At 37.3% G+C, this 17,745-nt stretch overlaps 2 pseudogenes; both read right to left on the reverse strand.

The window, feature by feature from the left end:
* Positions 1-1,790: 1,790 nt before the first annotated feature.
* On the reverse strand, positions 1,791-5,982 carry LOC107592374 (cytochrome P450 1A1-like; annotated as a pseudogene).
* LOC107592376 (transmembrane channel-like protein 2) lies at positions 5,773-14,788 on the reverse strand (annotated as a pseudogene).
* Positions 14,789-17,745: the final 2,957 nt, after the last annotated feature.

Raw genomic sequence — 17,745 nt, forward strand, 5'->3', positions numbered from 1 at the left:
TAACAGCATAAGTTGGCCAAGTGACTTCATAATTGGCCCTGGTTCCTCTTATCCCTTCGCTGAAAGACCAGAAGAGAGCTGTAGGGATACTTAAAATTGACTTTTTATTTTATTTTAGCTTTAAAGTAAATTATATGCGCAATTACTGTATTTCAGTTGATTTAATGGACATACACTACCATTCAAACATTTGTGGTCAATGTTTTTTTGTTTTTGTTTTTTAAATAAGTCTCTTATGCTCACCCAGCCTGTATGAATTTGATTAAAATTCAGTAAAAACAGTAGTATTATGAAATGTTAATTTAAAATAACTTTTCTAATTTAATATAGTTTAAAATGTAATTTATTCATGTGATGGCAATCCTGAATTTTCAGCAGTCATTACTTTAGTCTTCAGTGTCACATGATCATTCATTATAATATGCTGATTTGGTGTTTATGAAACGTTTCTTAATGTTGAAAACGGTTACATTTATTTGAAATAGTTTTTTCTAACAATGTAAAAAAATCTTCACTGTCCCTTTTGATCAATCTAATGCATTCATGCTAAATAAAAATATTACATTTCCATAATAAAAAAAAATCTTACTGACCCCAAATTTTTGAACGTTACTTCACATCAATACCAGCTCATGCCTTATTGTAAGATACAAACAGATCTGAAACAGTCAGCTCTTTTCACAGATTTGAAAAATGAAACAAGTGGTAAATGCTATTTTTTTTAACTGTCATTTATTCTATTACATTCTGTGATGTTAAAAAAATAAAAAAGTTGACAGAGTTCAGTAACATGATAAAGACTTGACAACTTTACAGTATTATAAATATCATATGAGACTATAATATTATAGAGTACACTCTAAAAAATGCTGGATTAAATATAACCCAGCACTGGGTTAAAACGGGACAAACCCAGCTATTGGGTTGTTTTGACCCAGCGGTTGGGTTGTTTTGACCCAGCTATTGGATTGTTTTGACCCAGCGGTTGGGTTGTTTTGACCCAGCTATTGGATTGTTTTGACCCAGCGGTTGGGTTGTTTTGACCCAGCTATTGGATTGTTTTGACCCAGCGGTTGGGTTGTTTTGACCCAGCTATTGGATTGTTTTGACCCAGCGGTTGGGTTGTTTTGAACCCAACTGCTGGGTCAAAACAACCCAATAGCTGGGTTTGTCCCTTTTTAACCCAGCGCTGGGCTATATTTAACCCAGCATTTTTGAGAGTGTAGTATACTATATAATATAGTATTATATAATGTAATATATACAATATAGTAACAATGTAATATACTATATTTTATAGATTATATTAAACTGGATTACATTGTTAATTATTATAAAAATATTTGTTCATTAAAGCAAAATCATCACTGATTCTCTCTCACACTAATTCAGTTTATTCCAACACAATGCAGCTTTTCAACAGGCAGAACGCTTCAAACCTTCAATGTCTCTGAAATAATTTTAACTTTAAGGCCTTATTTGATACTTCAAATAACTGTGCTAAAAGTAAAAACAGTAACTTAGCTTAGCTATCTTGTATTATCACAAATATTGCAGGGAATACACAGAGTACACAATTATGTGCGCTAGCAAATATTCAAGTAACAGTTGAGCTAAATACCATTTAAAACAGAGGTAGAGAAAAGACATGTGAAATGAAGACTGTAGTGGCTAATTAGCTTAGCAGTTCAGTGATGCCCAACATTAGCTTTGTGCTGCGACTTTAGCAATCATTCTGAGGTGCATTGTAGGTCCATTTGTTGTACATATAACATCTGAAATATAATAGCTTAGTTACGAGTTGAGATTTTTATTCGAAAGGGCCTGGGCTTCATGGTGAGGCCAAACATAGAGCTCAGGTCAAGCTCCTGCTCTGGAACATTCTCTATGTGCAGCCGGTGCAGCAGGGTGGTTAGGAACACAAACATCTCCAGACGGGCAAAGCTGTCACCGAGGCAACGGCGTACTCCAATGCCAAATATCATTACCTTCTCAGTGAGGTTTTTATTTAGATGGCCAGACAGTGTAAGGAAACGTTCAGATCGGAAAGCCTCAGCATCACCCCAAATGTCCCTTTTTAGCAAATAAAGACAAAAATCAGGTATATATAGCTATAATATAGATAGGATCTATCTATATTATTAAATAAAAACATATTTTATAGACAGTAATGTATATATATAATTTTAATAAAAAATAATGACATACTAAATTACATGTACTGTTATATTATGAATGTTATATTAATATTATATTAATATAAAATGCATATATAATAAGGAGTTTTACAAATATAAAAAAGAATGTGACGGGATACTTACATGTCATGATTGACTTGATATTGGTTGATGAACATGTGTCTTTGGGGATGAAGTATCCATTCAGTGTAATGTTATCAGCTAGATAACATGATGGAGGAAAAAGAGGAATGTGGGTATCTCTTTGTCAACGCAGTCCTATGGTTATAGTCACACCATTAATATAAAGAGAGAAACATGGACTCACCAGTGAGGTATGGCGAAAGGCACATAGGATGCATGATGAAACACTTCATAAATGAAAGCTTCTGTGTACGGCATGTTTGACTTGTCTTTAAACTGTGGTAGCCTGTTCATACCAACCTGGTTATCTAGGAAAGCACATACAACAAATAATAAATGACCAGAACAGAAGATGAAGAAATACTATATGAAATTTAAACTGGATTTACCAGTATTATTTGGATCTCATAAATTGTTTTAGCACTGGAAGATTTCTTTAAAAGAAAGAAAACTTCAACAAAATGCAGGATGCTCCCGTGACAGACCTCACTGGTTTCTAGATCAATTCCAGCAGCAGTCTGGCGTCAACATATTACTGTGACCAATAATGTGAGAACCAAATGCACTAAATTCTGAGGTAATGAAGGGCACTGTGTATAGAAATATGAGCTCACTTTGAGTGGATTAATTTATTTGCAAGATACCACCCACCCACTGCAAAAGAGACTTCATTTTTGGACAAAACGCTTGTAAACTTTAGCTTGCAAACTGCAAATCTAATCTAATATACTTGATTTGAAAAGAAAGCATAAATACTGTAGTATGCAGTTCGTCTTAAATTTCTTTCAGAAGTCTCCGGTTGCAGTCACTTCTGAATAACTCTGTATTTCATTTAAACAAAATAATTTCCTGTTTATGGCAAGTTCCTGATTTTCCAAAAGACCAAAATAAAGAGAGGCCACACGAAGAAACCGTTTAGTTCTTTCACCATCGGTTTTACATCTTTTAAGCTCTGTGTCCAAATCTGTGGATCGAATTGTGTAGTATTTTTGGTTTCCTGTGTCTGTCTCACAACAAACCACAAATCACAGCTAATGCAGATCCAATTTCCACAGGATACCGCAGCACAGCTAAAGAAAGGGACGCGCATGATGGGAAAATGTTTTGTTTTTGTTTTTTTCCAGTAAACACAATGTTGTTTTGATTGGCCCTTTTGAGTCTTCACCTATCTCCTGGAGAATTTTAGCCTGGATGTCTGGAAACTTGATCAGGTATAAAAGGCTCCACTGCAAACCGGTGATGATAGTGTCAAAACCTATGAGGAAAAAATGCATTGGTTATGATCAAAATCTGTAAACAGCCTCAAGACACACGTCACAATTAGCAAGTAGGCAACCAAATCGGCAGAAGATGTGGTGTGTGGTGAAAAATCACAACGTTCTCAGGCTAAAAGAGTGAAAATGTGAAATTCGAGCTCCTCATGGGGGTTTGTTAAACACTCTTTAATGAACTAGAACTACCAAGATGCATAAACTGAAACAGGAATGAATAGAATGAGCCAAGAGCAGATGAAAAGCATACATTTGAAGCAAATTCTCAGAGGAACTCAAGGTCTGATTCTGGTAGATAGTCCGAAGTGCCTCCCTTGTGACAACAACACGGAGCCAGTAAAAACATCTGGTTTAGGATGTAAATGCGTGTTTTTAACAAGCAAAGCTATTAGCGCAATAACATCTCATGGAGGAGGACTGCAGCCCTGGGAAGGCATGTGATTATGTCTGGGAGTGTCTCAAAGTGTTATGAAACATGTCAACACAGTTTATGAATTATTACCTAATGTAACAATTTGCCTTGATGTTTCTAGATCCCTTCACACATGCTCATAATTCAGGATATCTAGAGAGAAATTTTTTCTGTTCTATTTCTAAAAGTACTCCGAAGATGTCAATGACACTGTGGATGATCTGTGAGTTGCTGAGCATGGCTGTTCCCTCGTCCTCTTGCCTGTCCTCACACATTGCTATTAGGGCATCAGTGCTGTCCCGGGTGCAGTTCTGTACACAAACACTGAGAATGAGACTTACAAAAAATTTTAAATGTGAAAAATAAACTGTTTATTAAAAATAAACTGCAAACCTATACTCACCTTTAAATCACATCTACATCCATCTTTTTTTCTGGCAATGTACTAATAGTTACTGGGTTACTTCCCACAGTGTATATAATACTAACATAGCATATTGTTCAAAAGATCAGTGTCAATATGACATTGTTGTTGTTTTTTAAAGAAATTAATACTTTTATTCAACAGTAAAGTACTTTTATAATGTTACAAAAATATTTTAAATATATGTGTTTTTTTATACTTTCTATTCATAAAAGAATAATGAAAATAATTTCTTTAAAAAAAATAAGACCAACCCCAAACATTTTAACTGTAGTGTACATATATTATTAATTATATTATATTATACAAAAATATGCAGTATTTATGGTTATAGTTTATCTATAGTAAATCTATAACAAAAAATAACAGTTAATATATTTAAATATTAATATAATAATAATAATTAATATATATATATATATATATATAGTGCTGTCAAATCGATTAATCGCGATTAATCGCATCCAAAATAAATTTTTCTCATTTTGTCTCTCATAGTTGAGGTATACCTATGATGAAAATTACAGGCCTCTCTCATCTTTTTAAGTGGGAGAACTTGCACAATTGGTGGCTGACTAAATACTTTTTTTCCCCACTGTACAAGTATGGGTGTATATTTATATATACTATATATATTTACATATAATCGAATTGACTGCACTGATAAATATATATTCTATCTATCTACTGTATCTATCTACAGGTGCATCTCAATAAATTAGAATGTCGTGGAAAAGTTCCTACCAAGTATTGAGTACATGTACAGTAAATGAACATACTTTCCAGAAGGCCAACATTCACTAAAAATGTTTTTTTTTAATTGGTCTTAAGTATTCCAATTTGTTGAGATCGTGAATTGGTGGGTTTTTGTTAAATGTGAGCCAAAATCACCACAATTAAAAGAACCAAAGACTTAAGCTACTTCAGTCTGTGCGCATTGAATTTATTTAATACACGAGTTTCACAATTTGAGTTGAATTACTGAAATGAACTTTTCCATGACATTCTAATTTATTAAGATGCACCTGTATCTATCTAGATAGACTTCATTATATTACAATACATTTTAAAACATGACTCTAGCAGACACTTATTATGGTATGTAGAATAATAAATGCTCATTTGAATTCTTTTTTCCTAGTAATATTTTAGTTTAAATTTATTTGAAGTTTTTTTGACAACTATCAAAGTGTCCAGGCACAAAAAGGGGGATCATAACAAGGGAAAGGTTAAAACTTGTTTTTATTTCATCCTAGAATCTTGATCGGTTTGCAATAATAATTGAATTAATTTGATGAATAAACCACCACAGACATGTACAACCATAAACCATTTATTGCACATATTTAAATAACATACATTTTACACAAAACATTTTTACATTTGACTCAAATATTAACAGAACCTCCTCACTGTGTAACAGTATTCAAATCTGATTTGGTTCCAAATTTAGTATCTAGTACAAAAATAAATTCTCTGATTGAAACCATCTTCGTGGTGGTGGAACACCTCTTCCTCTTCCCATCCCTTGACCTGGTGGAGGTCCGCGGGCATTACCTGGCAGAGGCCCGGGTGGCCTGGGACCTGGCGGACGAGTCACTGGATCATGTGATTACACATCATCCATGATCACATCATACATCTTATCTTTACCGCTGTGGAGAGAAGTGGATTCCATATTGCTCAGGACATTTACAGTATGATTCAGTGGGAAAAAAATCAAATAACATTTCTGAGTGCATAGATTTTTTTTTTTTTGTTGGGCCAAAAAAAAAAAACCTTGTTACAGTATACTGAAGAAATTTGAAATGTACTGAAATGTTTTTGCAACATTAAATTAACCTGCAAATGATATGGATTTTCTGTTCATTTAATCCCTTTTGGCTTTTTTTTGTTTTAATAAGTATTTTATAACATTTCGTGTATTATTTTGCCTTTAATTATGGAAGTCCATTTCTGCCACATAAGAAAAAAAAATCATGCTTTGGTAAATCATAATTGAGATTAAAGTAATTATAAGATAAAAGGTCATAATTATGAAATTAAGTCAAAATTAGGATATACTAATTATGAAATAACATGTCAATTACATAGTATGTCAAGATTTTTTTAGCTTATGGCATATTTTTGCATTTTTATGTCAAATGACGGTCTCAATTTTGATTTTTTCATGTAAATCATAATACCGTAATTTTGATCTACCAAAAGTTTTTCATGGGCTTCAATATTTAATAACTGAATGAGGATAACAAATCTATTCCTCTCAACTTAATTTGTTACAGTTCAGGCATTCTGGATCCCCCACCCTTTTTTACCTTTTTGACCACTGTGTTTTTTCAAGGATTAGCAACATAAATCTTGTCAAGGTTCAATAGCTACCTGAAGGGTCCACAGTCAAACAATGGTGGCAGGGTCATAATGGAGTAGATCACAGGCATGAGACTGAGAAAGAGGACAAGGAGGAGCAGTCCCATGTAGAAGTTATTAGAATGTGAGGTTTTGAACACTTTCTCATGGGGAACATTACAGGACATCACAGCCCAGCACTGGTAATACATGGAGCTCAGCAGACGCAACGCATTCACGCCCACCAGCCCAGGGGCGTAGAAAGCACCCATCCTAAAAAAAACCAGACATATGTGAAATCATCATTGTCCATCACAGAGATTTCACTCATGATCCACTTACCAGATCATTCCCTGGTTGAAGATGAGCCCAAGTACATTACCACTGATGTCAAATTCTCCATAAGACGGCTGCAGAAACACAATCACACACACAGATATGCATAAATATCTGTGTAGACGACAACACAGGAATTCATGTCACAATAAAAGATACCTTTTGCGGTCTCTCTTGCTCTGTAATTGAGTGCCCTGAATGGTGTAGTGTGTCTCTGTGACTTTGGTTGTCATGCAGCCCTATCACCTATCCTGCCACCTTCTCATGGCGTTCAGTTGACCTTGGATGAGTGAGTAGTACGTTACCTATATCGAGTGCAGGAAAATGAGGGCGACAGGGCAAAGCCATATAGAGCAATCATTTCGGAGCATGAGATTATACTTAACATAAAATCGCAGACAGTCAGATTGCTACCATCTACCCTGTATCGCTAAAATGCCAAGCTTAAAAACTACAAAAGTGCATCTGACAGACGTCATCCTGTTTTATGGACTGAGGCTTGTTTACACAATGTTGTAATGTGAATAACAGCAGGGTGTAAGGATGAACTTACAAAGCCAGCCTCCAGATCCCAACACCAGCAATAGTTGAGGAATCTCACAATCACGGCTCATAAGAAGTCCCCTATCAAAATGGTCAGATATGTCACCTGGATATCAGATACGGTGAGCTTTACAAACTCCTGTGAGGAAAAGATATGGTACATTTTAAGCCAATAAAGCCTACAGTATCATATCTGATACATTAATTTCTAAGCCAAGGTACTGTCAGCAAGTATTGGGCAGTAACGCATTACTTAGTATCGCGTTACTGTAATTTGATTACTTTTTTAGTAACGGAGTAATTTAACGCGTTATAATTTTCAAAATAGTAATTAGAGTATAGTTACAAGCCGAGGTCTCTATAGGTTACTGCCGCGTTACATTGCTGACAGAATGCAGTGTTTTATAATCTGGAGATTGTAAAAGATGTAGCACACGCACTGTGGAGTCAAGTGCCAGTGGATTAGAGACCTGCTCTCGCGAGACACGACGCAACAGAGTGCGGCGCGGGACAAGACTTGACAGGCGAGTGCAGAGACTCGTGTGTGTGCGGGATAATAAAATTCACGGGACTCCCGCAAAATGGAAATATCTAAACAAAATATCTAAAACAAATAAATTGTTATTCACCTATTGCACAAAAGCAACATTAACTAATATAAACGATTAACATGTGCAAGCGTATGCAGAGTTTCTATTTAGGCTATAACACCGTGTTATTAACACGTGTTTGCAGCGTTGAGCAATGCAGTGCTGAAGTTTGCGTGCTCACGAATCCTCTCATTCTAACATGAATTGTAGACATTATGAAAGATTCATTATGCATATATTTCTGTTATAACAGAGATTTGAGATATTGCGATGAACTGAGATGTCTTTTAGAGATTATAAATGCAGCGCTCTTTGCTGGCATTCTGCCAAACCATGCACGCAGCAGCCGCTTGCTTTAGTTAAAAATAAGTGTTCTGTGAATATTGATGCTTTAACATTTATCGGGAGCGTGTATGCTGGGATTTCATACATTTCATGGAGAAAAAAAAAACGCAACTAATTACTTTTGAAATAAAGTAAGCAGAACAGTAACGTGATTACCTTTAAAAGGAGTAATCAGTAATTTGATTACATTGTCAGAGTAACTTGCCCAACACTGCTGTCCCTCCACAGGGTTAAGTACTGACTGTTATTGACAATTATGATAGTTTGGTGATGACAATGCTGGTGCTGATGGTATCTACAATGCCAACTTCTGTCTCCCAGCAAGGACCCCTGATGACAACAGCAGGGGAGATGTTTGGAGGGGGAATGTTTTGTGACATTATGGTGCAAGGCAGGGGTGGCGAACTCCAGTCCTGGAGAGCCGCAGCCCTGCAGAGTTCAGCTCCAACCCTAATTAAAACTCACCTGCCTGTAGCTTCCTAGTAACCGTTCAGACCTTGATTAGCTTGTTCAGGTGTGTTTGATTAGGGTTGAAGCAAAACTCTGCAGGGCTGCGGCTCTCCAGGACCGACGTTCGCCACCCCTGGTGTAAGGTGTAGCGGTCACAGTATTCTTTAAGAGCCCAGATGGTTTCATTTTGTATCTCTTTCTCATTATCAAGCTGTGAACAAACAATACCAGAGAAATTCACAAAATGTTACAGGATTAGTAAGTAACCATTTTGGCTCATCCCCAAACTCTTAAGTAGAGTAATATCCCCTTTTTGTATGTTTATGGTTACTAGACGAACTATGGTCATACCTTTGCATTGACTTCATCAAACAGTGCAAACAGAAAAGCGTACAGGTTGCCCAGAAAGAGGGCAAAAATTCTGGCCAGCTGCCAATTTAGGGCAATTCGAGGGTGATAGTCTTCCAGCTCAGCTACAACTTCAAATAGAGGTGGACACACCAAGCCCAAGAGTGACATCACAATTTCAACCCAAGCGAAGAAGAAACAGTTTCACAATTCTTTTTTTTTTTTTTTGGTAAGTCATCGCATTAAAAATAAATTGCAATGCAAAAGAAAAGGGGTACCTTGCCATGACAATTCATTCCTGTCCTTTTTGGCAAATTCCTGTGATCTTTGGACCACATAGTAGATGAGGTATCCACTCCCACCCAAGCAGCACAGGATGAGAACGTTGGCTATGACACGTAGAAAACGGCACAGGTGAATGTTCTCATCCGTTAGGTTTTCCTGCTCATCCACTATAGATTCCTGAGGGAATAAGACAAGGTTTTAGATCAGTCAGATCAAGGTTTTAGATCAGTCTAGCGACACCGACCCAACAATAAAGGTTTTTTTCTTAGCACAGAGCACCATTCTTTGATACCATTACTGTCATTAACCTTGAAGCTTGTGGTAGTGGAGGCGAACTTGTTGTCAGCTGTCTCCAGGTTTCCTATAAGGTAATCCCAGCTAGTGAACAGCTTCCAGCAAAAGGTGAAGGCACCTTCCTCTGTTCCATCTCCTCCTTCATTGGCATTACTTGCCATTCCAGAAGGAAGGTGATTTAAAGAGAAAGATGGAGGATACACATTGTCAGCTGATTATCAGAGCATTGTCAGTGAGTAAAATGCTTCATAGAACTGCAAATGTAGTCATTAAACTCACGTTCTGATAACCACCATTAGACTGTAGCCAAATATCCCAACACAAACCAAAAGATATGACAAGGGTAACCAGAACTGCAGGAATCCAATACTGCGTTGATTATTGTAATAACCATAAAATAGGACAGAGAAGTCCATAGCACTGTCCTGCTCCTCTCTGGGAACTGTTTTTCTGGCAATGGAGACATAAGGCATGCCCATCAGTACCTACAGAGAGAAAGACACAGAATGTATTAGTGTAGCTTATTTCAACATTGTATTAAAAAAAAAAAAAAAAATACACATCAAAATTCAATTTTATGTGATTAAAGGCATTCATAATGTTATAAAAGATTTAGTATTTCATATTAAATTATGTTTATTTGACCCTTCATCAAAGAATCCTGAAAAATTGTAGCACGGTTTCCACAAAAATATTAAGCAGTTTTCAACACTGATAATAAAAAAAAATTATTCTTGAGCACCAAAAAAAAAAAAGCATATTAGAATGATTTCTAAAGGATCATGTGACACTAAAGACTGGATTTTGCCATCACAGGATTAAATTAATTAATTGTAAAATATTAACATAGAAAACAGACTTTTTCCAATTGTGATATTGTTTCACTACGTAGTAATATAAAATATGCAGATGCAGCCTCAGTGAGCATAAGAGACATCTTTCAAAAACATCTCACTGACCCCAAACCTTTGAACAGTAGTGTACATTGCCTAAAAGGTGTATTAACAAAGACATTAGCATTGCATCTCACCTCTGGAATAACAACAAGTCCAAACATAAAACCAAAGAGGACAAGGTTTAGTCCATACTTAAGCATATTAGAATGATTTCTAAAGGATCATGTGACACTAAAGACTGGATTTTGCCATCACAGGATTAAATTAATTAATTGTAAAATATTAACATAGAAAACAGACTTTTTCCAATTGTGATATTGTTTCACTACGTAGTAATATATAAAATATGCAGATGCAGCCTTAGTGAGCATAAGAGACATCTTTCAAAAACATCTCACTGACCCCAAACCTTTGAACAGTAGTGTACATTGCCTAAAAGGTGTATTAACAAAAGACATTAGCATTGCATCTCACCTCTGGAATAACAACAACAAGTCCAAACATAAAACCAAAGAGGACAAGGTTTAGTCCATACTTCCACCGGAGGAAAATTAAGTAGGAGGCCACAGATGACCCAAAGTGACCTATGAAAATGAAACGGATGAGAAGAGATTGAGAAACACGCTGAAAATACTGATTTTGCTAAAAAAGAATTAACAGAGAGAAACAGACTTTCCACTTTTATCTGACTTTCCCAAGGAATGCAGGCTGTCTTGAAGTTTTCAAGGTCTCTATTGAATTGGATTAATTTCTGAAAAAAAAAGGAAAAAATGTTTTGTCAGTTACGATCCCATCCCCAGTCTAGGGTTGGGAGTAGGAGTAACAGGTTAACTCAAACTTATACGGAAGAAATCAAAAACGTGGAGGAATCAATCCAGTCCTCTGCTCCAGAAAAATGCAAAAACAACCACCTAGTTTGGCAAACTTACTTTATTATTTGTGGAATTGTGGAAGTAATAAATGTCTTCAGGAGAGAGCCTGGCCAAAACAACAACCAAAATAGCAGCTGACTAACAGGAGGAGTACTAAATAACCTATGCGAGTAAAGGAAAAGAAAACAACATCATAAGCTTTCCTCAACTCCCTCACTAACCAAAAACAGGGATAAACAGGAATATAAAACAAAATGGCACCCTCTCCCTACAGCTTCCAACCGAAGCACAAACCAAATAAACCAAAATGAGTTACATTACCTTTTAATACCTTAACAAGAAAGATTAAAGTACATTTACATGCACTATATGGTTACACCACAATCAGCTACACTCTTAAAAATAAAGGTGCTTCAAAAGGTTCTTCAAGCAATGCCTTAGAAGAACCATTTTTGGTTCCACAAAGAACCATTCAGTCAAAGGTTCTTTAAAGAACCTTTGACTGAATGGTTCTTTGTGGAACCAAAAATGGTTCTTCTAAGGCATTGCTTGAAGAACCTTTTGAAGCACCTTTATTTTTAAGAGTGTAGTCAACAGGGATACAACTCACTTTCAGAAGTATTCACTTAACAGATAACTATTTAAGTTACCCCTTCAATCAAGAGACATCTTAAAGAGAAAACGCCCAACACAAGTCTGGAGCAGGAGAGAAATGAGCCTTCCCAAAAAGGGTTCATTCTGCTCTTTTGTAGCCGTGTTCCATCTGCAGCACACTCTCTGATGAGCACCACCTGTGGGTAATTTGGAACTGCCCAGCAAGCAGAGAGTGAGAGAGATAGGAGGAGAGAGAGCACACGCACAGGGGACACATAACCACACCCAAAAGGGTGGAAAAACACCTCAACAATTACTCTTTTAAATACATACATCCTAGGGATGTAACAGTAATTGCATTTAAAATAAAACACATCAATATGGAATATGTAGTGCTTTGAATGCATATAGTCTCCTCCCTTTTCCTTTGCCCAAAGCCAAATTTCTCCAAATTTCTCCACAAATGCCTGGGCTTCTCTAACACGTGATATAAATAGAAATTGGTATTGGCATGCAATTAAAACTCAGTTGTATTTCAATTCAAAGTGACTCTGTGTTCCCACTTGTATTATCAAAACAACAGTTCTGTTTTCATTTCAGTTTTCAACAAGGCATGAGTATTTCTCCCCGTACTTGAGTCACATCACATTACTATACATGTGTAGACGGACCAGTCAATTGAGTTACTGGCTGGTTCTGCTTGTATTACGCAGCATGACCATTCAGCATTGTGCAGTAAGCACCAGAGACAACACCAGGAAAAATATCACGTTTCACTCACAACATTCATATTCTGTAACTTGAGTACAACCAATTAATTAACTCATCAATGCATAATGAATGGGAATAGTGCAGATGGGATGGACACAAGATGAATTAATTCACTAACTAGAAATATGTGAGAGCTATAGCAGGCCAATCGGATATTACTGAAAAGGATAGTTCACCCAAAAATGAAATCATCATTTACTCACCCTCATGTCATTAAAACCCGTTTCTTCTTTTGTTGAACACAGAAGAAGACATTTTGTCTGCAAAGTACAATTGAGCGTGTTTTGGATGATGGTGATTCTTTACCGAAGCTTTTTGTTGCCTTTAAAAAGCATCATGTCATACTGATCATAATTCAAACAACTTCCATGCTTCCTAAAACATTTTTTCAAAGCCAGCAAGAATATGAAGCCAATAAGAGCCATGAAGATGCAAGAAAGCAGAAGCACATAAACAAACATGAAACTCATGCTGAATAAATGAACTTCAGTTGAGGTAGTGGTGATGGACACAAGAGCCAATAGTATCACAGCACAAGCAATGAAAAGGAAATTCGTTTTACTTCAAGCACTTGAGTCTCCTCTTCATGTGCCAGGGTTGGTTCCGAAGTGTCACTATCAGCTTTTTCTTCTCCTTGACTTCCTCTTTTAGTCTGGCCATGTCTCCCTCAGACATAGACTCATCTTCTGAATTGTCATCCGATGATGAACTGCTGTAGAACAAAGCCGAGACCCGAGAGTCAGCAGTCAGTCCTTAAAGTCCAGTATATTCCTGAAAGATATTGTTGTTTTGGAGGATAAAATGGGTTCAAGTCAAGACAAGAGTTCTAGTGGCCAGATGGCCATGAAAAGCACTTCCAGATCATCAGTTGGAAGGCAAAAGATAAAAAAAGAGTGAAAATGTCTAGCTGAAACCAAAAACGGATAGCTGAAGACAACAATACTGCATTACACTTTTGCTCTTCTTTTTGAATCCACTGAAAAGATAGGGGAAATGTGTACATGTTGACAAAACATAAATAATAATAATTGAAAAATAAAACAATAATGTATATTATAATATTTAAATATAAGTAACACATTTTAACATAATTAAATTATATTTTCAAGTATTACAAGCAATACTATAATTAATAGAATAATGATAAATAATAATAATAACAATTTTGTTAATAAAATAAATTAACACTTTCAAATTTAACCATCTGTAAAACTTACCATCACTTCCACTATCATATTCTGCATCAATTTCCATCCCAACTGTAACACACACACACACACACACACACACACACACACACACTGTATTAATAACCAGGTCTTGTAAAATTATTTTATTTGAAATACTTTCACAATAAGCCTAAAATAACTGTTTAACATCCTGTCAGCTTTATGTCATATATGATACATTGCGTTAATCATTAAAACAATTAGCATAAATTATTTAAACCTGCTGACTAGACAGGACAACATGCGTATCACTATTAAAAACCATCAACTGCACTATATCAGAATATAAATACTATATCAGAACAAAGAATAACAGTTGCGGTTAGTAACCCAATTTATAAATACGGAGACTGACGCGTCTGAAACTGGTTTAGACAGTCCACTAGTACACACTGAATCAAAATAATGCCAGAATGATTCTCTTCTGGTATTCAAATCTACTTACCGTCATCCACAGTCATCGCAATATAATTTTTTCTGTGGGGCATCTTGCCAGTTTGAGTTGAAGCCCTTCTATTCAGACTTGCGAGGCATCTAAGAGCTGATGACACACCTGACTGTCAGGTGGGTCTCTGTTAACAGGCACTCACTCCTAAAGAAGGAATCAAATGACTCCTTGACTATAGTAAATGGTAGTCAAGATCTAAAGCCGTGCTGTGAGAGCCAGGAAACAAAACGCCAGTATACAGGCCAGATCCAAGAATAAAATAAGCAAGATACGTAACTCATGATATGTAAACACAAACAGGTTGCCTAAATAAAGTGCTGTACATATACTTGAACTTTATGATGAACATGTGCAAATAAAGTTTTCTAGATTTAAATGGGAAATTTAATATGGGAAAGTAGCAGAATTATTAATATAAAATTTTAATAACAATGTTTTTTGAAAGAGGTAGAACTTAAATGCGCATATAACCCCACCTTGTCAATAATTTATTAATGGGGTCATAAGATGCCCATTTTCCACAAGTTTATATGATTTTTTAGGGTCTTTATGAAAAGTCTGTAACGTTGTTTGGTTAAAATTTCTCAATGGTAGTGCAAAAAACACCTTTTTTACCCTGTCAAAAACAGCTCTTTTCTATAACGTGTGAATATATCTCCTATCGTATTCTACAACCAAAAACAATCAGAGCGCCTTGTTATCACAAGTTCTATTTTTGACTTTCCGAGTCCGCTATTAGCATATAGCCCGCTAGCATCGCCAGCGTGGTTGCCGCTAATCTCGCTTACACTAATACTCTATTCACACACATTACCATTGTTTTACTCACTGTTACTTGCTTTAATGGCGGATGTGTGTCTACCTTTGAGTGCAGGTGAGGACACGTTCGAGCTGCATTCGGTGCAGGTCGAGCTGGAGGCCGTGGAGAAGCAGATCCGGGACCTGATGGCAAAGCAGACCCAGCTGAGAGCGCGGAGAACCGCGCTGGAAACATCCCAGGCTGACGCTCACAAGTCCGAGGTAAGTATACAGCGCGCTGCTAACTCTCCCACCACCTCTACTCCGTGTGTTTCTCTGCACAGGCCCAGTGCACCCAGGACGCGATCTTCCCAGATGTCCTTCACTCCGGCGCCGGGACACCACGGACCCTGGGTGCAGCCGCAGCGGAAGACACGAGCCAGGTCCCGGGCGACGACCTCTCCCCCCCCGCCGCCTCCGGTCTTCGAGATCTCCACCCAGAACTGCTTCGCTCCCCTCCGCGAGACGGAACGCGACGCTGTGATCATAGGAGACTCCATCGTCCGGCACGTCCGTGCTACGTTAGCCGAAGGTAAAGTGCACACTCACTGTTTCCTTGGTGCTCGTGTTCTCGATGTTTCTGCGCAGATACCCGCGATCCTGAAGGGTGACAAGAGCCCCGGAGCGGTCGTGCTTCACGCGGGGGCTAACGACACCAAGCTGCGGCAGACGGAGACGCTGAAGAGGGACTTCAGGAGCCTGATCGAGACGGTGCGCCGCACATCGCCCGCGACGACGATCATCGTGTCAGGACCGCTTCCCACGTATCGACGAGGACACGAAAAGTTCAGTAGGCTTTTTGCTTTAAATGAATGGTTATTGTCATGGTGTAAAGAACAGAAACTGCTCTTTGTTAATAACTGGAATCTTTTCTGGGAGCGTCCTAGGCTGTTTCGCGCTGATGGTCTGCATCCCAGCAGAGTCGGGGCGGAGCTCATGTCGGACAACATCTCCAGGACACTGCGCTCCATGTGACTAGTAAGTCAAATCTCAAATAACTGCCCTGATGACTTGTGTTCTACCCGCTTAAATGATAGAAGTACTTGCGCTGTCCAATCTATAAAGACTGTGTCTGTTCCCCGAATAGTGAGGTCAAAATATAAATTTAATGCAGGATCTAGAAAAAATCTGATCGTGATTAAACCAGAACAATTTAAAATAAATGAACAAAAACCATTTTTAAAGTTTGGGCTCCTAAACATTAGATCACTCTCACCCAAAGCAGTTATTGTAAATGAAATGATCACAGATAATCGTTTTGATGTACTCTGCTTGACTGAAACCTGGCTAAAACCTAATGATTATATTGGTCTAAATGAGTCTACTCCACCAAGCTACTATTATAAGCATGAGCCCCGTCAGACTGGTCGTGGTGGCGGTGTTGCAACAATATATAGTGATATTCTCAATGTTACTCAGAAGACAGGATACAGGTTTAACTCATTTGAAATACTAATGCTTAATGTTACACTGTCAGATATGCAAAAGAAATCTATCGTATCTCTTGCTCTGGCTACTGTGTATAGACCACCAGGGCCGTATACAGATTTCCTAAAAGAATTTGCAGATTTCCTCTCAGACCTATTGATTACTGTTGATAAAGCGCTAATTGTCGGAGATTTTAATATTCACGTTGATAATACAAATGATGCATTAGGACTTGCGTTTACTGACCTAATAAACTCTTTTGGAGTAAAGCAAAATGTCACCGGGCCCACTCATCGTTTTAATCATACGCTAGATTTAATTATATCGCATGGAATTGATCTTACTGATATAGATATCATACCTCAAAGCGATGATGTTACTGACCATTTCCTTGTATCGTGCATGCTGCGTATTACTAATATTAACTATATGGCTCCGCGTTATCGTCCGGGCAGAACTATTGTTCCAGCCACCAAAGACAGATTCACAAATAACCTGCCTGATTTATCTCAACTGCTCTGTGTACCAATAAGTACACATGAACTAGACGAAATAACTAGCAACATGGGCACTATCTTCTCTAATACATTAGAAGCTGTTGCCCCCATCAAATTGAAAAAGGTTAGAGAAAAACGTACTGCGCCATGGTACAACAGTAATACCCATTCTCTCAAGAAAAAAAAACTCGTAGTCTTGAGCGCAAATGGAGAAAAACTAACTTGAAAGTTTTTAGAATTGCGTGGA

This window comes from Sinocyclocheilus grahami, unplaced genomic scaffold (genome assembly GCF_001515645.1).
Source record: "Sinocyclocheilus grahami isolate Dianchi unplaced genomic scaffold, SAMN03320097.WGS_v1.1 scaffold152.1, whole genome shotgun sequence".
Taxonomy (NCBI): Eukaryota; Metazoa; Chordata; class Actinopteri; order Cypriniformes; family Cyprinidae; genus Sinocyclocheilus; species Sinocyclocheilus grahami.